Raw genomic sequence first — 17,642 nt, 5'->3', positions numbered from 1 at the left:
ATTTTTAATATGAAACTTTAATTTTGGATATGTTATACTTCATCACCTAATCGACAACTGAGAACCCATTTTCATTTCTAATGAAGGTTAGTGCCCACCCTTTTGTTACACCAAGTAGGCCTTAACTTGATCAGGGATACATAAAAAAACCACAATTGTCAACCTTCTCACAAATGGGTTTTCTAAAAGATCCACTAAAGCATACTCACCCTAATTTTTTTGCATTCCCTAATGAGAGTTCACATCTCCTCCCAAAATAATATGCATATTACCAAGATGAGCCTTCTCTTGGGCTTATTAAATAGGATTTCCTCCCCCCTATACCCTCCATTTTTAAACTTCCCTTCATTTAGTGTCAAGTTTCCTAAAACCCTCCTTTCAAAAACAAATAACTCCTCCTTTCTTGACCTTATGAAAAATCTAGATGTACCCTCAGCCTCCTCCTCCATCAAAGAAGATATGGCATCAAATATTAGCATCAGAAGAAGGCATAGTGAGAATACCTTGAAACCCATCCAACCCTAACACAACCTAAACTACCAAAAACTAGTTGATTACAAAAGATTTTTCCATCACTAACACTCCCAAAAATGACATCCCTTCCTTCGGTCCCATAAAGTTCATTATCTGCATAATTGGAAACCACCCCGAAACCTTTAAAAAATAGAGATTAACTACATAGAGGAAACAAATCTAAAATTGACATATGGGTAAGCCATTTTCTGGAGCTATCATTGGACCTTCAATCTCCTTCATTGGATTCAATCCTCTTATCATTGCAATCAACAACTTAGAAAAAGCACCATTTAGGCCCTCTGGAACACTATAGAAAACAACAATTGGCCTATTAACTTGTGATTATTCATTCCTCATATCCATGTTCCCCATTCTCAATAAGTCCTTCCTTAGATAATTTTCTAATACATTTGACATATTCATGACATATTGACTTCTCACTTGCCTTTGGATAAAAGTTACTGTTAAGTCATGAACCACATGGATCTATTCATATGATCCGAAGGGAAAATGGCATCAACCCATAGTACTCATCCACCCATATTATTCATCGACCCATGGAATTTACCCATGGTATTGTAAATGGCATCCGCCCGTGGTATTGTAAAATCCACCCATGGTACTCATCCACCCATATTATTCATCGACCCATGGAATTTAACCATGGTATTGTAAATGGCATCCGCCCGTGGTATTGTAAAATCCACCCATGGTATTCATTCACCCATGGAATTGACCCGTGGTATTGCAACTAAAAAATACTATAAGTAACAAGTCACATTTTGTAAAAGGACAGATGGTCCGCCACAATGTAGCCTTTACAGTTATTATCGGTTTTAATAAAAAGTTTCTTTGTGGTTTTTGTTTATTGGGCATTCTCCTTTTTTTTTTCTTCTGGGAATTTCAATCTTTCAGATATTGGGGGCCTTTCCCCCAAGATCCATTTCAAGTTTCAGATCTTGGGGGTCTCTCCTCCCAAGATCCATTTCAATCTCTTAGATCTTAGAGGCCTCCTCCCAAGATCCGGATCAGTGGAATCAAAGCAGGTTATGATTCCATGGGAATGAGGGTTTGATGCATATTTCAGTTTCAAATTTTACAGCAATATTCAACAAACTTCAAGCATGTGCTACAACCTCCACAGAGCACTTTCTTGGGTCAAGCAGGAAGAATTTTTCTTTCTCATTTTTTTGCAGGAATTTTTTTGGGCAGCGACATTGCAGATCAGATCTGAAACATTTGGTACAAAATTTACAAAAACAAATACCAGATCTAGATTCCTATCGAAAAATCACCCAATTCAAAAAAAAATTGGGTCGAATCGGAGTTCGGATGTGGGAGATATCGCTGATTTAAAATCAGCTATTTTATCAGAATTTTTGTGATGGCGGAACTGTTGCAGCGCGAATATGAGATCTCAGAGTGTCTAGATAAAGATTTCCAACTCATGGGAAGATGCAAAATGATCCTTCTGCGTCTAAAAACAGGTTATAATAAATATTCTGAGTTATATTGGCCGAGTTATGTCCATTTTAATTCTGGAGCAGCATTCGAAGTGGGTTCCAATTGGAGACGTGCCCTCCCACCCCACTTTAGGAGGCACCTGCTTCACATTCATCAGTTTCAACATAGCAACATTCAGCTTGGGTTATTTAGAGACGTGCCCTCCCACCCCAGGCTATGTAGGCACCTGCTACTTCATCAGCAACCAACATCATGGTTATGGGTCAACCGCATACAATCCTTGTCATCGAAGTCCATTTGCTAGGCCGCACACTGCCAGAATCACAGTTAGTCACAAGCATTACAGGGTATCTCTATCCTCGGATCTTCGTTTATCAGGGGTTTGGGTTAACCACATAAAACCCTTATCTTCAGTGGCTCTTCATATTCAACAAAGGCTTCGCAGGAGGGAACTTTACACAATGGGGACCATTGCTTCTTAAGGAGGGAGGAATGATCCGAATGGAAAATGGCATCAACCCATGGTACTCATCCACCCATATTATTCATCTACCCATAGAATTTACCCATGGTATTGTAAATGGCATCCGCCTGTGGTATTGTAAAATCCACCCATGGTACTCATCCACCCATATTATTCATCGACCCATGGAACCTACCCATGGTATTGTAAATGGCATACGCCCGTGGTATTGTAAAATCCACCCATTGTATTCATTCACCCATGGAATTGACCCATGGTATTGTAACTAAAAAATACTATAACTAACAAGTCACATTTTGTAAAAGGACGGACGATCCGCCACAATGTAGCCTTTACAGTTATTATCGGTTTTAATAAAAAGTTTCTTTGTGGTTTTTGTTTATTGGACATTCTCCTTTTTTTTTTCTTTTGGCAATTTCAATCTTTCAGATATTGGGGGCCTTTCCCCCAAGATCCATTTCAAGTTTCAGATCTTGGGGGTCTCTCCTCCCAAGATCCATTTCAATCTTTTAGATCTTGGGGGCCTCCTCCCAAGATCCGGATCATCATAGCATCATACACACTTGAAGCGGTATAATATTGACAATTCCCCTCTATAATTTCATATCTACAACTAAACCTTCACTTAGCTTAATATCCACCAATATACACATACTTGTTACCATCCATGTCTTTTTAAAGCTCATATCAACCTTAAATAAAGTCCCTAAGGCATTTATACTATATTTTAAATCCTCATAAGACCATAACTCCATAGGAAAACTGGGGATCTTGCCCAAATGGGTGTAAGATCGAAGCTTTCAATGTAAGCATTGAAAAAGGGTGTCCTAGCACAGGTTACAAAGTTTCCTTCAACCAAGGCTTCACTAGAGGATCACCCATTCCTTTTCCCATAAACCTTGCAACTAATACTTTTTTCATCATGTCTAGAATCTCATGCATGTAAACATCATCTCATAAGACCAATTTTACTAGCATTGATATACGTTTAATACATTCTTAGGACAAAACACCCTCCTTAGAATTGTCACTCCCATACCCACTTCTAACACACTTCAAGGAGCTTTGTGGAGTTTTAATATCTCCTCTTTTTGTAATCTGTGTATTTGTAACTCCTCCTACATTTTTTACATATGAAAACTTAGAAGGAGTTCATGCATTTACATCCCTAAAACTGCTTCATCAATCTTATTCACATTCAAGCATTTTAACACCACCATTACAGAACTCTCTAACTGAGAAATTAAAGGTAGAAACATGGTTATAACCAAGTGATGCTTTACATCCCCTGCATATCTACCCAAAATTACCTACGTAGGAAACACATTCTAGAAAGAAAATGCACCCAAACCAATCAATTGTACACTCCAACATTAAAACTCTAGGCACCACTCTACCATTCCAGAATTAATATTATTCACAACTAGCACTAAAAACATTTCATTGACCACATATCTAAAGGAATGAGATCCCAATATTTTTTCCTGCAACATCGAGAGGTCATTTACTTCACATTGCCAACCTACCTAACCCTTCGCTTATCCACTCAATCGGTCTCTCCTTGAGCTTTCCAATACTACATATAGATCATCATTTGACCTAAACCTCTTAACAAGAGGTGGGATCTTAGAGGACCGACCCACTTTTCATTCAAGTTCAATAGTAGCTCAAACATTTGGATAGCTCCCCTTTGCACATACATCTTCCAACCCATGCAAAACCTCAACACCCTCGCACCGTGCACCTAGAGAGGCCCAAATGCTTTAATTTTCATATAAATTTGGTTTAAAATCCGCATGGTCAAGTTCCATTGTTACGAACCCTAGCCCTCCATCCCTCTCTACCAAAAACTTAGATCAACTAATTCTTTTGTGAAACTAGTCTTTTCTCCTCCTTTGCAATTAGTGGGTTTCTTTGAGCAAGCCTATGTTTTAAATTTCTTACTCTATTTGTGCAAGCATGAATTCTATTGAATAAAATAGCATTAAGATAATTAATGGTCCTAAAAATCAACAAGGTTTCCTTCATCTTTGACAATAGTTGGTCTTCTATTGAATTGGATCCACACAACTAGATTATTTCATATGGTCAGCCTTTTATTGTTGCTTGAAGTCTTTCCTTGCCATATAAGTTTATGTAAAGAACTACTTTTTAAATTGTTGTTAGAATTGTAAGGTTTTTCTTTCATTATTTATTTTTTGTTTTTTTGTAACTGGAGGAATCGATGATTGGGTCAATCTTGCACTCGCATGATACATGGTTGATTCCGGCCACTACCACTATACCTCTGGGGCTTACAACCTGCCCTCCACTTCGTAAACTAGCTACTCAGGGGAATTTGAACGTTGGATCTCTATGTTAACACAATACTTCATATCACGATAATTGCCAACTAAGCTAAACCCCAAGTACTTTTCTCTTTCATTATTATTTAAATTCGTAAGTTTTGTTTTAATTTCACCTCTTTTAATTTAGAAGATTATATATATAGAGAAAGAGAGAAAGAAAGAAATACATTCTACATTAAAGCGTAATATGTAATCACTTTCTGGACTACAACTTAACATGTAACGAATAATGAAGTGTAATGCTCACATCATGTCCACTTTTTACATATAATGTAATATATTTGAATTATATTATTATTAAATTGGTTGTTTGGATGAGTTAATGAAATATAAAATCTATGTTTAAACTTTTCTCTATTTTTTTGCACTTGCACCTTGAAGGATTTGATAGCTTTCAACATTCTCAACGCCTGAAGGTTAAGACAATGTTAGTTTGTCCATATTTCTCAAACAAAATCTTTATTTGTCCATATTTATATTTACAAATACAAATTTGAAATGAATTTAAGACTACAAAATCAAGGGTATATGCTTGTTCATATCCAAAATCCAAAAACGCTTGATCATGAGTAAGTTCAAAATAAAATGTTTGGTTCCTTATGAGATAATGTTGAGTGAAAGGGGGGTGACTCCTTTTGAAACAATTGCTATGGTACATCTTATAAGATATCTAAAAAGAATTGAGCAAATGGGAATAAGTAGATGGCCTAAAGTTGTTTTCAATGAAGACATGAGTGAAAGAAAGAAAACATGGATGAGACAAAACAACAAATGGATGCAGAAATGGAATATCTACCCCAATCCATGTCCCACAAATAGCAAGGAGTTAGAGAATTTTTCTGTGGAGAAGTTCCACAAGTGTATATGGGGAAAATAGTTGGGTAGAAAGAAGAAATACGATGTTGAGCATCTCCAACAAAAGGAGTACTTTGGAGTTAACATTCTGTGGAGACCAAAGATTCTTATTGTTCAATTAAGAATTAACTTGCATGAACTTCGGTGTGAAACTGGACAGTGGAAAAAGACATAAAGAAACTTGGGCAGAACGAGTGTGTATTTTTTGCATTTATGGAGCAGTGGAATCAGAAAAACATTTCATTTTAAAATGTGATGCTTCTAGGGGATAGTTATGACACATAAAGAATAGTTATGGCAATATGTTAGCAAGGATTTCTTGGTGTTGTCTTTTCAGCCAAAAAACTATTAAAAGTATAAGCTAGTTTATCGTCAATTTAATAATAATAAAAATTTGAATTACAAAAAACCAGAAACCTGAAAGCATTACAAAATCTAGTGTATAAGCTCATCCATTTAAAGAACCAAAAACTTTGTGTTAATTCTGTTGGTTTCCAATTAAATAAAAAAATGATTGAATTGCAATTGACAAACAAAACAGAAACATTACAGACTCGTCTGTTTTAAAAACCAAGAAACGCACATTACAGACTTACCTGTTTTAAAAACCAAGAAACGCTCATTACAGACTTATCTGTTTTAAAAACCAAGAAACGCTGTGCTAATTTTGTTGGTTTCCAGTTTTATCCCTTTGCTAATTTTGTTGGTTTCCAGTTTTATCCCTTTGTCACATTCACAGCTCTCTGAAAGGGAATCTGTGCCTGTTTTAAAAACCAAGAAACGCTGTGCTAATTTTGTTGGTTTCCAGTTTTGCCCCTTTGTCACATTCACAGCTCTCTGAAAGGGAATCTGTGCCTGTTTTAAAAACCAAGAAACGCTGTGCTAATTTTGTTGGTTTCCAGTTTTGTCCCTTTGTCACATTCACAGCTCTCTGAAAGGGAATCTGTGCCTGTTTTAAAAACCAAGAAACGCTGTGCTAATTTTGCTGGTTTCCAGTGCGGGCAAGCTCAAAAACACCGAACGCACAACGTCCTGATCGGATAGGTCAAGAACATGAACATAATAACAACGATTCTACCGTGGACGGCAGGATTCGAACCTGCGCGGGCAGAGCCCACATGATTTCTAGTCATGCCCGATAACCACTCCGGCACTTCCACTTACAAGATTATAATGCGGTTGAATTATTTAACAAATCCACAAAGCAATGAACGGCACAGTGCAACGGCTGGGTGAGTAAAAAGGAGTAATTGATGAATTGGTAAACGATAATGCATCTGCGCCTGTAGCTCAGTGGATAGAGCGTCTGTTTCCTAAGCAGAAAGTCGTAGGTTCGACCCCTACCTGGCGCGCTTTTGCATTGTTTCGCTTTGCAGTTGAAGCTCAGGTTATTGCTGGCAACGCAGTAGAATTACCCATCCCTTGCCTGAATTATCCATTGCCTTCTTGCTAGCAACGCAGTAGATTTATCCATTCTAGATAAATCCTTCCCTTATTGCTGGCAACGCAGTAGAATTATCCATTACCTTATTACTGGCAACGCAGTAGAACTATCCGTTCTAGAGAAATCCTTGCCTTATTGCTGGCAACGCAGTAGAATTATCCATTGCCTTATTACTGGCAACGCAGTAGAACTATCCATTCTGGAGAAACCATTGCCTTATTGCTGGCAACGCAGTAGAATTATCCATTGCCTTACTACAGGCAACGCAGGAGAATTATCCAGTCTGGAGAAACCCTTGCCGGTGAAGCTCGATATGACTGTTGCTCTTTTATTGTGGATTTCGAAATTGCAAGAATCCCCTTGTCATTATCCATTCCATTCTGGAGAAACCCTTGTCGCTGAAGCTCGATATAACTGGTTCTGGAAAACTCTGGTCGCTGAAGTTCGATATGTCACTTGTTTTTTTTATTGTGGATTTGGGAAATTGCAAGAATCCCCTTGTGGCCGAATTTTAATGTGACAGTTGTGGATTACAATATTTGTGTTTTTGAAAATTGGAAGGATAGATCAGAGACTTAAGTTGTTATGCGAGTACTTCGTTAACGATTATGAAGTTTCTTTTGAACGATGGAATTAATCTATAATTATGAAGTTCATTAAATTGGAAATTTTTGAACTTTGAATTGAATTCTGACCTAGCTTATTCCCAAGCTGTTTTTTCGCATTCTTTGGGTTTGTAGTCGGAATTCAAATCTTTTATGTCGGAACTCAAATCTTTTATGTTAATCGATATCAATAAGTGCCTTTTATGAATGATTACGGTTTACTAGCGGGTAAGAGCACCGACTTAGAGAGAAAATGGAGACCACGCACCGACTCAGCGTATCAGGGGTTAGCAACATCTGGAATTGTGCCGCCGCTGATCAAGAGATTGACAGAGGACAGACACCTTTTCTAAAAAAATGTAGTAGTCCAGTGGTTTCAGTTATGGAACACCTCGCGGGTCTTTAAGAAATGGACCTCCTTGTGTGATTTCGCATAGTGGATGCATGAGAATGATAGGTACAGGAATATTTCTTGAGTGAATGATGCAAGAAAAAAATCGCAGCATCGCAGAAAGAAAACATTTTTACTTATCTAGATCCCCAAGGCAGGGTGGAAGATGTGGAATTTTTTTAAGATCTTCCATATTCTTGTTAGGGAAGTTTTCTTGGGTTATGGGGTTTCTTGCAAAATGTTTGACAAATATCTCTAGCCAGTGGAGGCTACTCCTTTGCCTGTGGAGGACGAGCAAGGTCTAATCCCAACAAGTAGAGGTCCTAGAAACTTGGTTTCCAAGATTGTCCCAATTTTTGTCAGATCTTTATTCAGGGAATCTCTTTGCATAATGGTTGAAGAAGAAGGTTCGGAATTTTCACTTGCTTCTAGCATCCAGAAGCACACATGAATTCCTGTGGGGGCGATGAGGCTCCTTTTTTAAGGGAGGCAACTCAAAATGGTGAATTGCCTCAGAGATTATGGCATCAAGAGAGATGCTTCCATCTCCCTCGCTGCATGTCTAAATGGAGGTGCCAAGGGCAGGGGGAAGCCTCGTATTCAAAGCCCAAATCCTTCAAGGATGCCCTTAACCCTGGTTCCAACTCTCAAACTTCAAAAGCACTCTCAGGTCAAGCTTTTGTGGTGGAGCAATCTAAGGACACTCCAAAGTTGTCAATGAATGTTATTCTCTCAAGGATCAGGGTAGAAGATTACAAACGTAGGGCGATTATATGTCACTTTAATGGGTTTTGGCCCTTGTCATTGGCCCTTCGAGATTGGGTTCACCAGAACTGGTCCCAGAATGTGGATTTGTTTTTTTGTTTGAAAGGTTTTTTCGTGGTTGTCTTCAAGGATATGGAAGATCACCAGAAGGGTTTTGACCAAGGACCCTGGTTCTGGGGCCAAGCTGGCCTTTTAGTTCAGCCATGGTTTCCTAACTTTAACCCGACTACTATGAAATCTCTGGCCACTCCAATTTGGGCAAGGCTCTCAAACTCAACTCTTCACTGGATTCGGTCAAAGATATTCGCAGATATCAGAGACTCAATAGGTCGCTTCATCAAGATGGACAACGATAGATTGGCTCAAGGGATCATCACTTTTGTCCAAATTTGCGTAGAAGTGGATCTTAGTGAAGGTCTGCCAGACAAAATTATCCTCATGTGTGAGGGTAAAGAATTTCACCAACCTTGGACTACAAAAACACCGCTTTCAGGTGTAGAACCTATCAACAACTTAGGCACCTTCAGAGTTCGTGTCCTTCGGCAATAGGGACATTTGGCACCCAAGAACCAAAGAAATATGGTTGAGTAGGGAGAGACCCAAATGCTGCTTCTAAACCCAAGAATGTTGAATCATAAGTAGAGCAACATTCAACCAGAAGATACCACCTGACAACACAACATCTTTAGATTTTGTGCCGCACCTAGTGATATCATCTCACCCCTCTACAAAGGGGTCCCTGACAATAAAGATCAATGATAAGGATTCAACGATGACAACACCGACAATTAGTGGGCAAAAGCATACCCATGAGTCTGATCACTTAGACAATGAGAAAGAGATAGTCGTTAGAGCAGATTCATCAGCTTTCGAGTTTTCTCAAAATATCGTGGAAACAACTCCACCTTCAACTATATCTGATAGCTCTAGAGATTAAACCTGATGTAAGAAAAAAAAAGAGTAAAAAAAACCATGAAACAATTTCATATGTAACATAAAAAAATATAAAAAATCTTAGTACTAAAATGCTATCTTGAAATAGCTAATTAAAACTTTGCAATATCAAATTAATTTTTTTTATAAACATACTCTCAATATAAATATTTCTTTCATTCATAGAAAATTTGCACTAGCTTTAACAGAAAGAAATATCAATAAGTACCTTTTGCACAACAACATAATTATCCATTCTCGAAAAATCCTTGTACATAAAGCTCTATCAGAGTGAGTGAAACTTGTCGCTAGCAACGAGTGAGTGGATCTTATTCCTGGGGACAAAGTAGAATTATCCATTTTGGAGAAACATTGGATAGTCAATCATTATGGAGAAACCATCTTATTGCTAGTGACAAAGTAGAATTATCCATTTTGGAGAAACCTTGGATAGTCAATCATTATGGAGAAATCCTTGTAGCTAAAGCACATGGATTGTAACCGATATGAGTGCTTATATGGGTATGCTCTAAGGGCAAATTAGTAGAATGGTGCCATTAGGGAGAAATTTTGATTAATTATTCATTTATGGAGTTAAAAAATAAAGGGATTATCTAGCTTGTTTTAAGGGATTATCTAGTTTGTTAATATAATTCATTCCTTTGTGTAATATTGATGAATTAAAATGTAATTAATATTTTGAAATTATGATTTAATATAAGTAATATTTTAAGAGATGACAATTTTTTCAATCTATCATGTTTTAAGAATTGGTTATTGTACTATAGAGTTCTTGAAAGTTTATTCTTATTTTGGTAATGTTGATTTTCTTTTCTACACTAGTTGAAATAAAGTGATATCTTTAATTTTTTTGAATTATGATTGATGACTTTCTTATGGTATGTTAATTTTCTTTTATCTTCCAACTCTTTATTACATCACATTTTTTCCTTAAATTTAAATGCAATAATACTTTTAATATTATCATTATTCCATAAAGTGATGTCTTCCTTGATTTCTCAATGTTGAGCCAAGACTTGGCACCTCTATGCCAACCCCACTTGAAACACATATGGTTTTAGTTAATAATTAAAATTGATGCGAGAAGTAAATAATGAAAAACAATTATACACATAACAACAATGCACATAGTTTACCTTGGAAAACCCAACTAGGGAAAACCAACTTGTGTCTTAAAAGCAACCAATATCCTTGACTTAAATGCAATTGTGCTAGCAAAACAACATGTCTATGATCAAGTGAACTTTTCGCTCAACTTTAGCACATTACAATGGAGAATCCCCAACCTTTTAAAAGCTTTAACCACATAGAATACCATGAGCCACCAATACTAAGCGTCTGAAATCACCACTGTAAATCTAACAACCTTGACTCTTTCATTAAGTCAAGTTTATCTAACAATGGTAACTGGAATTTGAAGCAATGTTAGGAAACCTCTTGTCGTCCTTGTTGTTTATCTTGTTCTTATACATTAGGTACCTAGTCATAGTCTTGCTCTCAATTGGATAAAGACTCACTTCTATGAGGAAGATAGGATAAGATGTATTGCCTTTAATTTTGAGATTATAAGTTATAAAACACTTTTGGATTTGCTCTATTTTTCTCCACGATTCTCTAGAGATATTGCAACCCAAACTTCACAATCATAGAAGACAACAAGAATGATGAGAGTCTCAAAGATGAGTTTCTTCTTATCTCGTAGCCAAATATGTGTTGATTTGCCATTGTTTTCATGCCCTCAATAAGTTTTCCACCCTCCACTCATCCTTTTCTCCAATGATATAGTTCTAGTTAAGTTTGTGATGATGACCAATTATGAGATATTTGTTTAATCCAAGCTACCATTTCCATACACAAAATGATTTTAAACGATATTTTTGGATTTAATTATCATGACTTCCATTTAGTTAGTTAATAATGATACCCATACTAGGGGAAAATCCTTGAGAATTTTTAGTTGCTTATTGGATCATAGGGATTGCTCGACATTAAGAACACTATCATTAGTGTTAAGAAGAAGGATGATGACTATACCTTCCAAAGTCAGATTGACTCACCTTGCTTCTTCTAAACAACCCTCTAACTTATTGATACAAGTGCCAAAAGGGTTAAGGGATAGGGAATAACCTTTCTTAACTCCTATATTACACTTAATTTCTTACAACCAACCTTTTTTGTTCTTAAACTTGATAATAACATTCGTGTATACTTAATTTCTTACAACCAACCTTTTTTGTTCTTAAACTTGATAATAACATTTGTGTATAACCTTATTGCATCATCTTTCAACTTAAAAGGAACCTTTAGTTCTTTTAATCTCTTTTAAAGTTAGTTCTATGTACTATGTCGAAAGTTTTTTTTTTTAAGTCAACAAAACAACACAAGAGATGTTCTAAACACCATGTCAGGAGTTTTTTTTTAAGTCAACAAAACAACACAAGAGATTCTCTTTTATAAGTGGGACACTCATTCATAATGATTTTAAGCATAAAAAAATGATTCACAATTAAATAATAACTCCTAAATCCAACACAATACTTGATTATTTTTTCTATAATTATTTAATCATTAATAGTTCTTCTTTCCAAAATATTTTCATATAACTTAATTAAAATAAATTAATCATAGTAATTTTATAATTATATGATTACCTAATTTTCCATAAACCTAAAATAAAATACATAAGAAATTTATAATAATACTCTATCTACAATCTTTTATAGCTATCTCCATAATTTTGTCCAAACACAATTCCAATGTTGTAGATAGACTTCTTTTGTTTTTGAGGATGGATAGAGTGTTTGCTCAACACATAGCACGTTTCAACCTACTTACAGTTCACCTCCAAAAGTTTATCTACACTACGAACAATTGCGAAAATCTGCATTTAAACACAATTCTAATACTTAAATTAAATATAATTTTGTTACGCTATAAACATAAAACCTTATACTTAAAACAACTTGGAACAAATTTATTGACCCGAGAAGTTCATTCTACAACTTAGTATGAGAGTGATGTGTAATTTCATTTGTGTTCAAGGTGGAGTTGACATGTATTCCTTTTAAAATAAAAATAAAATATTCTTTAAATTATATATATATATATATATTCTCACTCTAATTATGTTTCCTTTAATGATTGTTAATATTACAACTTAATACAAAAAAAATATAGTAAAAAGATTTCACTCTTACTCAATAGTTATAAATAAACTATTTCTCTTAAACATATAAAATAAGATTAATTTATATTTTAAAATAAATAAATAAATAAAATTGATTATATCCTTCTCCACTCTTACTCTTACTAGATTTATGATTAAAATAAATTTATACTACTTAAATTCTATCTCAAAATCTTTTATAAATTATCCCAATAATCACATCCAAACACATGTGCATTGCTTAGGATGGATGCTATAACTTAGTTTTCAAATGTCATGGAACATAATGGATACATTTATTTTTCTAGATATGATGGATGTTATGGTTTCGTTATGAATGTTACAGTATACAATGGATTTATTTATCTTTTTACGGTGGTTAGATTTGTAATGTATAAACCTTTAGTGTATAACTTTTTATCGATTTATGTACAAATATAATATGTAAGTAATTTTAAAGAGTTAATAGTTTGGAATCATTTAAAATTTTAAATAGTTAATAGTTTGAAATCATTTAAAAAAGTAGTGTATGAATTTTAATATGATGAAATCATAAATTAATTTATGATAAGTATCAAAGTATTGATTTTATGATATATTTTATGGGGTTGAAATTAAAAAATATAAATAATAATTAATCTAATTATATTAATTAAATCGTTATTAATAAATATTTATATATAATAAATACAAAATTTTTTATTTCATCATATATTTTAAGTTGTTAAAATTTAAAAAATCTTAAAATTAAATAAATTATAAGTTTATTTAAAATAATTATTATTATTATTAATAGTAAAAATAATTAATATATAAGTTAAACATATATACAACTAAAAATATATGTAACAAGATTCTTAACTATGGAGATTCTTAATTTGTAAATAGGACTTATTATAATATCATACACGAAAAACATCAATACCACATGTCTAAAAGACCATTTCATATGAAACGTGTTCCTATGGCATTTTTTTTAATTAATGAAATTAATTAAAAAACAAAACAAAAAAGACGTTATTCTATATATTCTATGGATCCCTGCCATCCACCGAATAATTATTGATATTTAAATTAAATTTTTGAAGCCTTATTCCAAAATAGACATGCCTATCAACATGAACCTAGAGGGAACAAATTCTTCACATGCAAACTTCTTTAAAGTGCAAGATACAATGTGATATTTTTCGTTGTTTAAATTGTATTTGTGAATGCTAAATAAAGTATATATAAGAACAAATAAGTGTTTGAACCATAAAAACTTAAATTTTTCAAGATATATATATATATATATATATATATATATAATTTTCTTTTAAATGATATGTAATTGACATTCAAATATTTTACATAATGTACATCTAGACATTTTATGACGCAAATTAAAATGTTTTTATTATTAATATATGTTTAAGTATATGTGAATATTAATTCGTATTAAAATATTTTATTGATAACACACACTGAATACTTTTTTATATACAACATTAAAATATTTTATTTTAACAAATATTTTTCTATATATAAATATATATGAAGTTGATATCGACATAAATTACTTAACATAGATCTTCAAATAGTTTAACTTTATTTAAATTTCTTGTTGGAATATTTTTGAGAAGTATAAGATTTAAGCATCTTACTCACACATTTTTTTTACTTCTAATTACTTTACAACATATTCAAAAAAAAATTATTATAGCTCGCATTATTTTTCTATTTAGAACATAATTTTTATTGTTTATTTTTATTTTAAAGGGGATGGACCGAAGGACAAACTTACACATTCCCTCATACTGATCTGTAGAATGAGCCTTTCTGCTCAATTATTATTATTATTAACTATAAAAAGAATTAATATAAGTTAAACATATATACATTTAAAAAAACATAAAAAACCATTTCATGTGAAATTTGTTCGTATGACATTTTTTTAATTAATGAATTTAATTTTAAAAAACACATTATTCTATAATATTCTATGGATCCCTACCCTCCACCAAATAATTATTGATACTTAAATTGAAATTGTGAAGCCTTATTCCAAAATAGACATGCCTATCAACATAACTTTATTTTAAATTATTATTATTATTATTATTATTATTGTTATTGTTATTAATAACTATAAAAATAATTAATATAAGTTAAACATATATACATTTAAAAAAACATGTAACAAGATTATTAACCATAGAGATTCTTAATCTGTAAATAAGCTCCCTGTTGATGGTGCTCGACCTGCCAACATGTCAGGGGATCTCCACGGTAAGAAGTCCCAACTAGACCTCAGACCGTTTGGTGTAGGAGTCCCAACAGTGGGTCATACGGTATCGCCTTGACAACGGTTGCGCGCAGAGGCAAGCAGGATGTCCTTGTTGGTAGCAAGGGTGTGACATGCGCAGCAAGCCAAGGAAGGTGCATGAAGGGTTCTAACACAGGGAAAGAGGAATGAGTGTGCCCCTTAGAAACCTGTGGAAACATGCAACTTGAAAGGGAACACATGAGCAAAGATACATCACAGGATGGAAGGCAGGTTAACCAACGATCCAAAGTGATGGTTAAACCAACAACACATCTCAATAAGATTCATACATACATATATAGAAAGATTCCATACATACATGCATAAGAAAACAACTACATATATCGTTAGAGTAACCAAGACAACTGAAATACAATAACAACATATGCATGAAACGTGTTGGCTCTGTTATATTAAGAGTGAAAGATCCAATCATACAATACAACCATGACCAACCACTAGTTCCGACAGTGGAACGTTATAGTCACTGTCGCCTACTCCTCCAAAGAGATATACTAGCTCTGCATTGTGGAGAAGCCAAGGCTCGTTACGATACAGTCCAAGCTTTCTCTAAGATACACCTAACTGAAGCTTGGCTCCCAAAAGCCTCTGCAATGAGTTATGAGGTTCTATAAATAGCAAAGGTTGGGGTGACCCTTGACATTACCCTTTGTGACTCTTCACCTACCATCATGACTCTTCAACTACTACATGACTGTTACATTCAACCATCAACACTTGGTCTTTCAATTTTATAAGATGTTACATTACAATCTGCACATGTACCCATGTGAGACAAAATAGGCTTGAGCAAGCCATGCAAGCTATCACTAAGACTCAGACAGTTGTGGGAAGACCAACTCTTCGACATCCTCGCGATGATCGACAGTGGCGAACTGATGCCAAGCTTAGTAGTCCGTGATGGTGTCTGTGTGCTCAATGGTGACATCTTGCTGAAAGCGAACTCTTGCTTCCATTACATTCGGGTACACTGCTTTGGCTCCTCTGTCTAAATCGTCTGATAACATGCGCATCATATTATTGAGTGTAGTCGGAACAACAACATACTGATTCATAGTGTCTGCACTGATCTCCAAGTGTGCATTGGTGGTTATGCACGTCAACTTATCAAAGTACATATCCAGCTCCAGTCGGACTTGGTTCTTGTCTTCGCCTCGGTGAGTGTGCCAATGGGTGGGATCGCATGTGTGTGCATAATGACATCCATGCTCCTGAACACCCTTGCATGTGATCGACATCACTGCTCACCCTGTTTTCTCTGTGCCAACCACTGGGATGGGTCTATAACCTGCATGGGCGCAGTTTCATCAGTCTGTGCATGTTGCACCTCTAGCTACGCTTCCTTCTCTTGTTTGTGTAGCTCTTGTTCTTCCCCGAGTTATCACTTCAGTACCTACAACTCCTTCTCTATTTCTCTCTCTGCCTTTACAAGATCCTCTTGTCGCGTTGTTGCCTCATAGCCTCAATCTCCAAAGCTTCTCTCATCACAAGTGGATCTGCTTTGAACTTGCAGCTTTGCTCCACCTCTGTGTTGTCAACAACCTTCCTCTTGCATTTTTCATGCGCAGGTCTGCTACCCTCTATTGCTGCTAACGGTGATGCGATCCTGCTACTATTTCATCTTGATATTCGTGTCTATGAACGACGTGGTGTCTTCATAGATAAGCAAGCTCATAGACACTTGTTCAACTGTATCTCGAGTTGCGCTCTCAATGGTGCCATTTGACTCTGCTCTCCTGGAGGCCATTGTACCTATACTGTTGAGAGGCAGATGAACACCTGTGATACTTGGAGACATAGAAACACTCATGGTGAGCAATCTGTCAGTTGAAAACCAAAAAAAATTGGAGGGTTGTCATGCAACATACTTGTGTGACTGACTGTGAATATTGCGCAATTTTCACCGAGAGGCTAGGAGACTGATTACCAAAACTACACAAGGCACAGTCTGAGCTGTCAGGAGGCTAACTGAATGCTGGAACTGCGTAATGCACAGTCCAACTTGGCTTTCTGAGGACTTAAATTGCGCAATTTCAATCAGCAGTGACATTCAAACCAGCAAATTGCATTACCCAATTTTTGGGGTTAGCAAGGCAATGCCTCCCAGAATTGTGCAATGTAAGCTTAAAGGCTAGTGCTGGTAAGATTTGGGCATTTTCTGGGAGGAAGGCAGAGCCTTCATTCTCATAAATGTGCATTGTTGGCCGAGCAAGGTAAGGTCTAGGCCAAGACAGCCTAGACCCGTCGACGGGCGATTGAAAACATGAGAAGGTTGGAATGCATGGCGAGACTGAGTGTAAACAAGAGTGAATGATCATGCATGG

The 17,642-nt window shown here is 35.2% G+C and overlaps 2 non-coding genes across 2 annotated transcripts; one reads left to right on the top strand and one right to left on the bottom strand.

The window, feature by feature from the left end:
• Window positions 1–6,745: 6,745 nt before the first annotated feature.
• TRNAS-AGA (transfer RNA serine (anticodon AGA)) lies at window positions 6,746–6,827 on the bottom strand. The gene has a single exon. It is a non-coding gene; the product is annotated as a tRNA-Ser (tRNA).
• A 119-nt stretch (window positions 6,828–6,946) lies between these two features.
• On the top strand, window positions 6,947–7,019 carry TRNAR-CCU (transfer RNA arginine (anticodon CCU)). Its single transcript has one exon. It is a non-coding gene; the product is annotated as a tRNA-Arg (tRNA).
• The last annotated feature ends 10,623 nt before the right edge of the window (window positions 7,020–17,642 follow it).

This window comes from Pinus tabuliformis, chromosome X (genome assembly GCF_031772625.1).
Source record: "Pinus tabuliformis cultivar Carrire ecotype Pingquan chromosome X, CPIR1, whole genome shotgun sequence".
Lineage (NCBI taxonomy): Eukaryota > Viridiplantae > Streptophyta > Pinopsida > Pinales > Pinaceae > Pinus > Pinus tabuliformis.
This window is presented reverse-complemented; position numbering and strand designations above follow the sequence as displayed.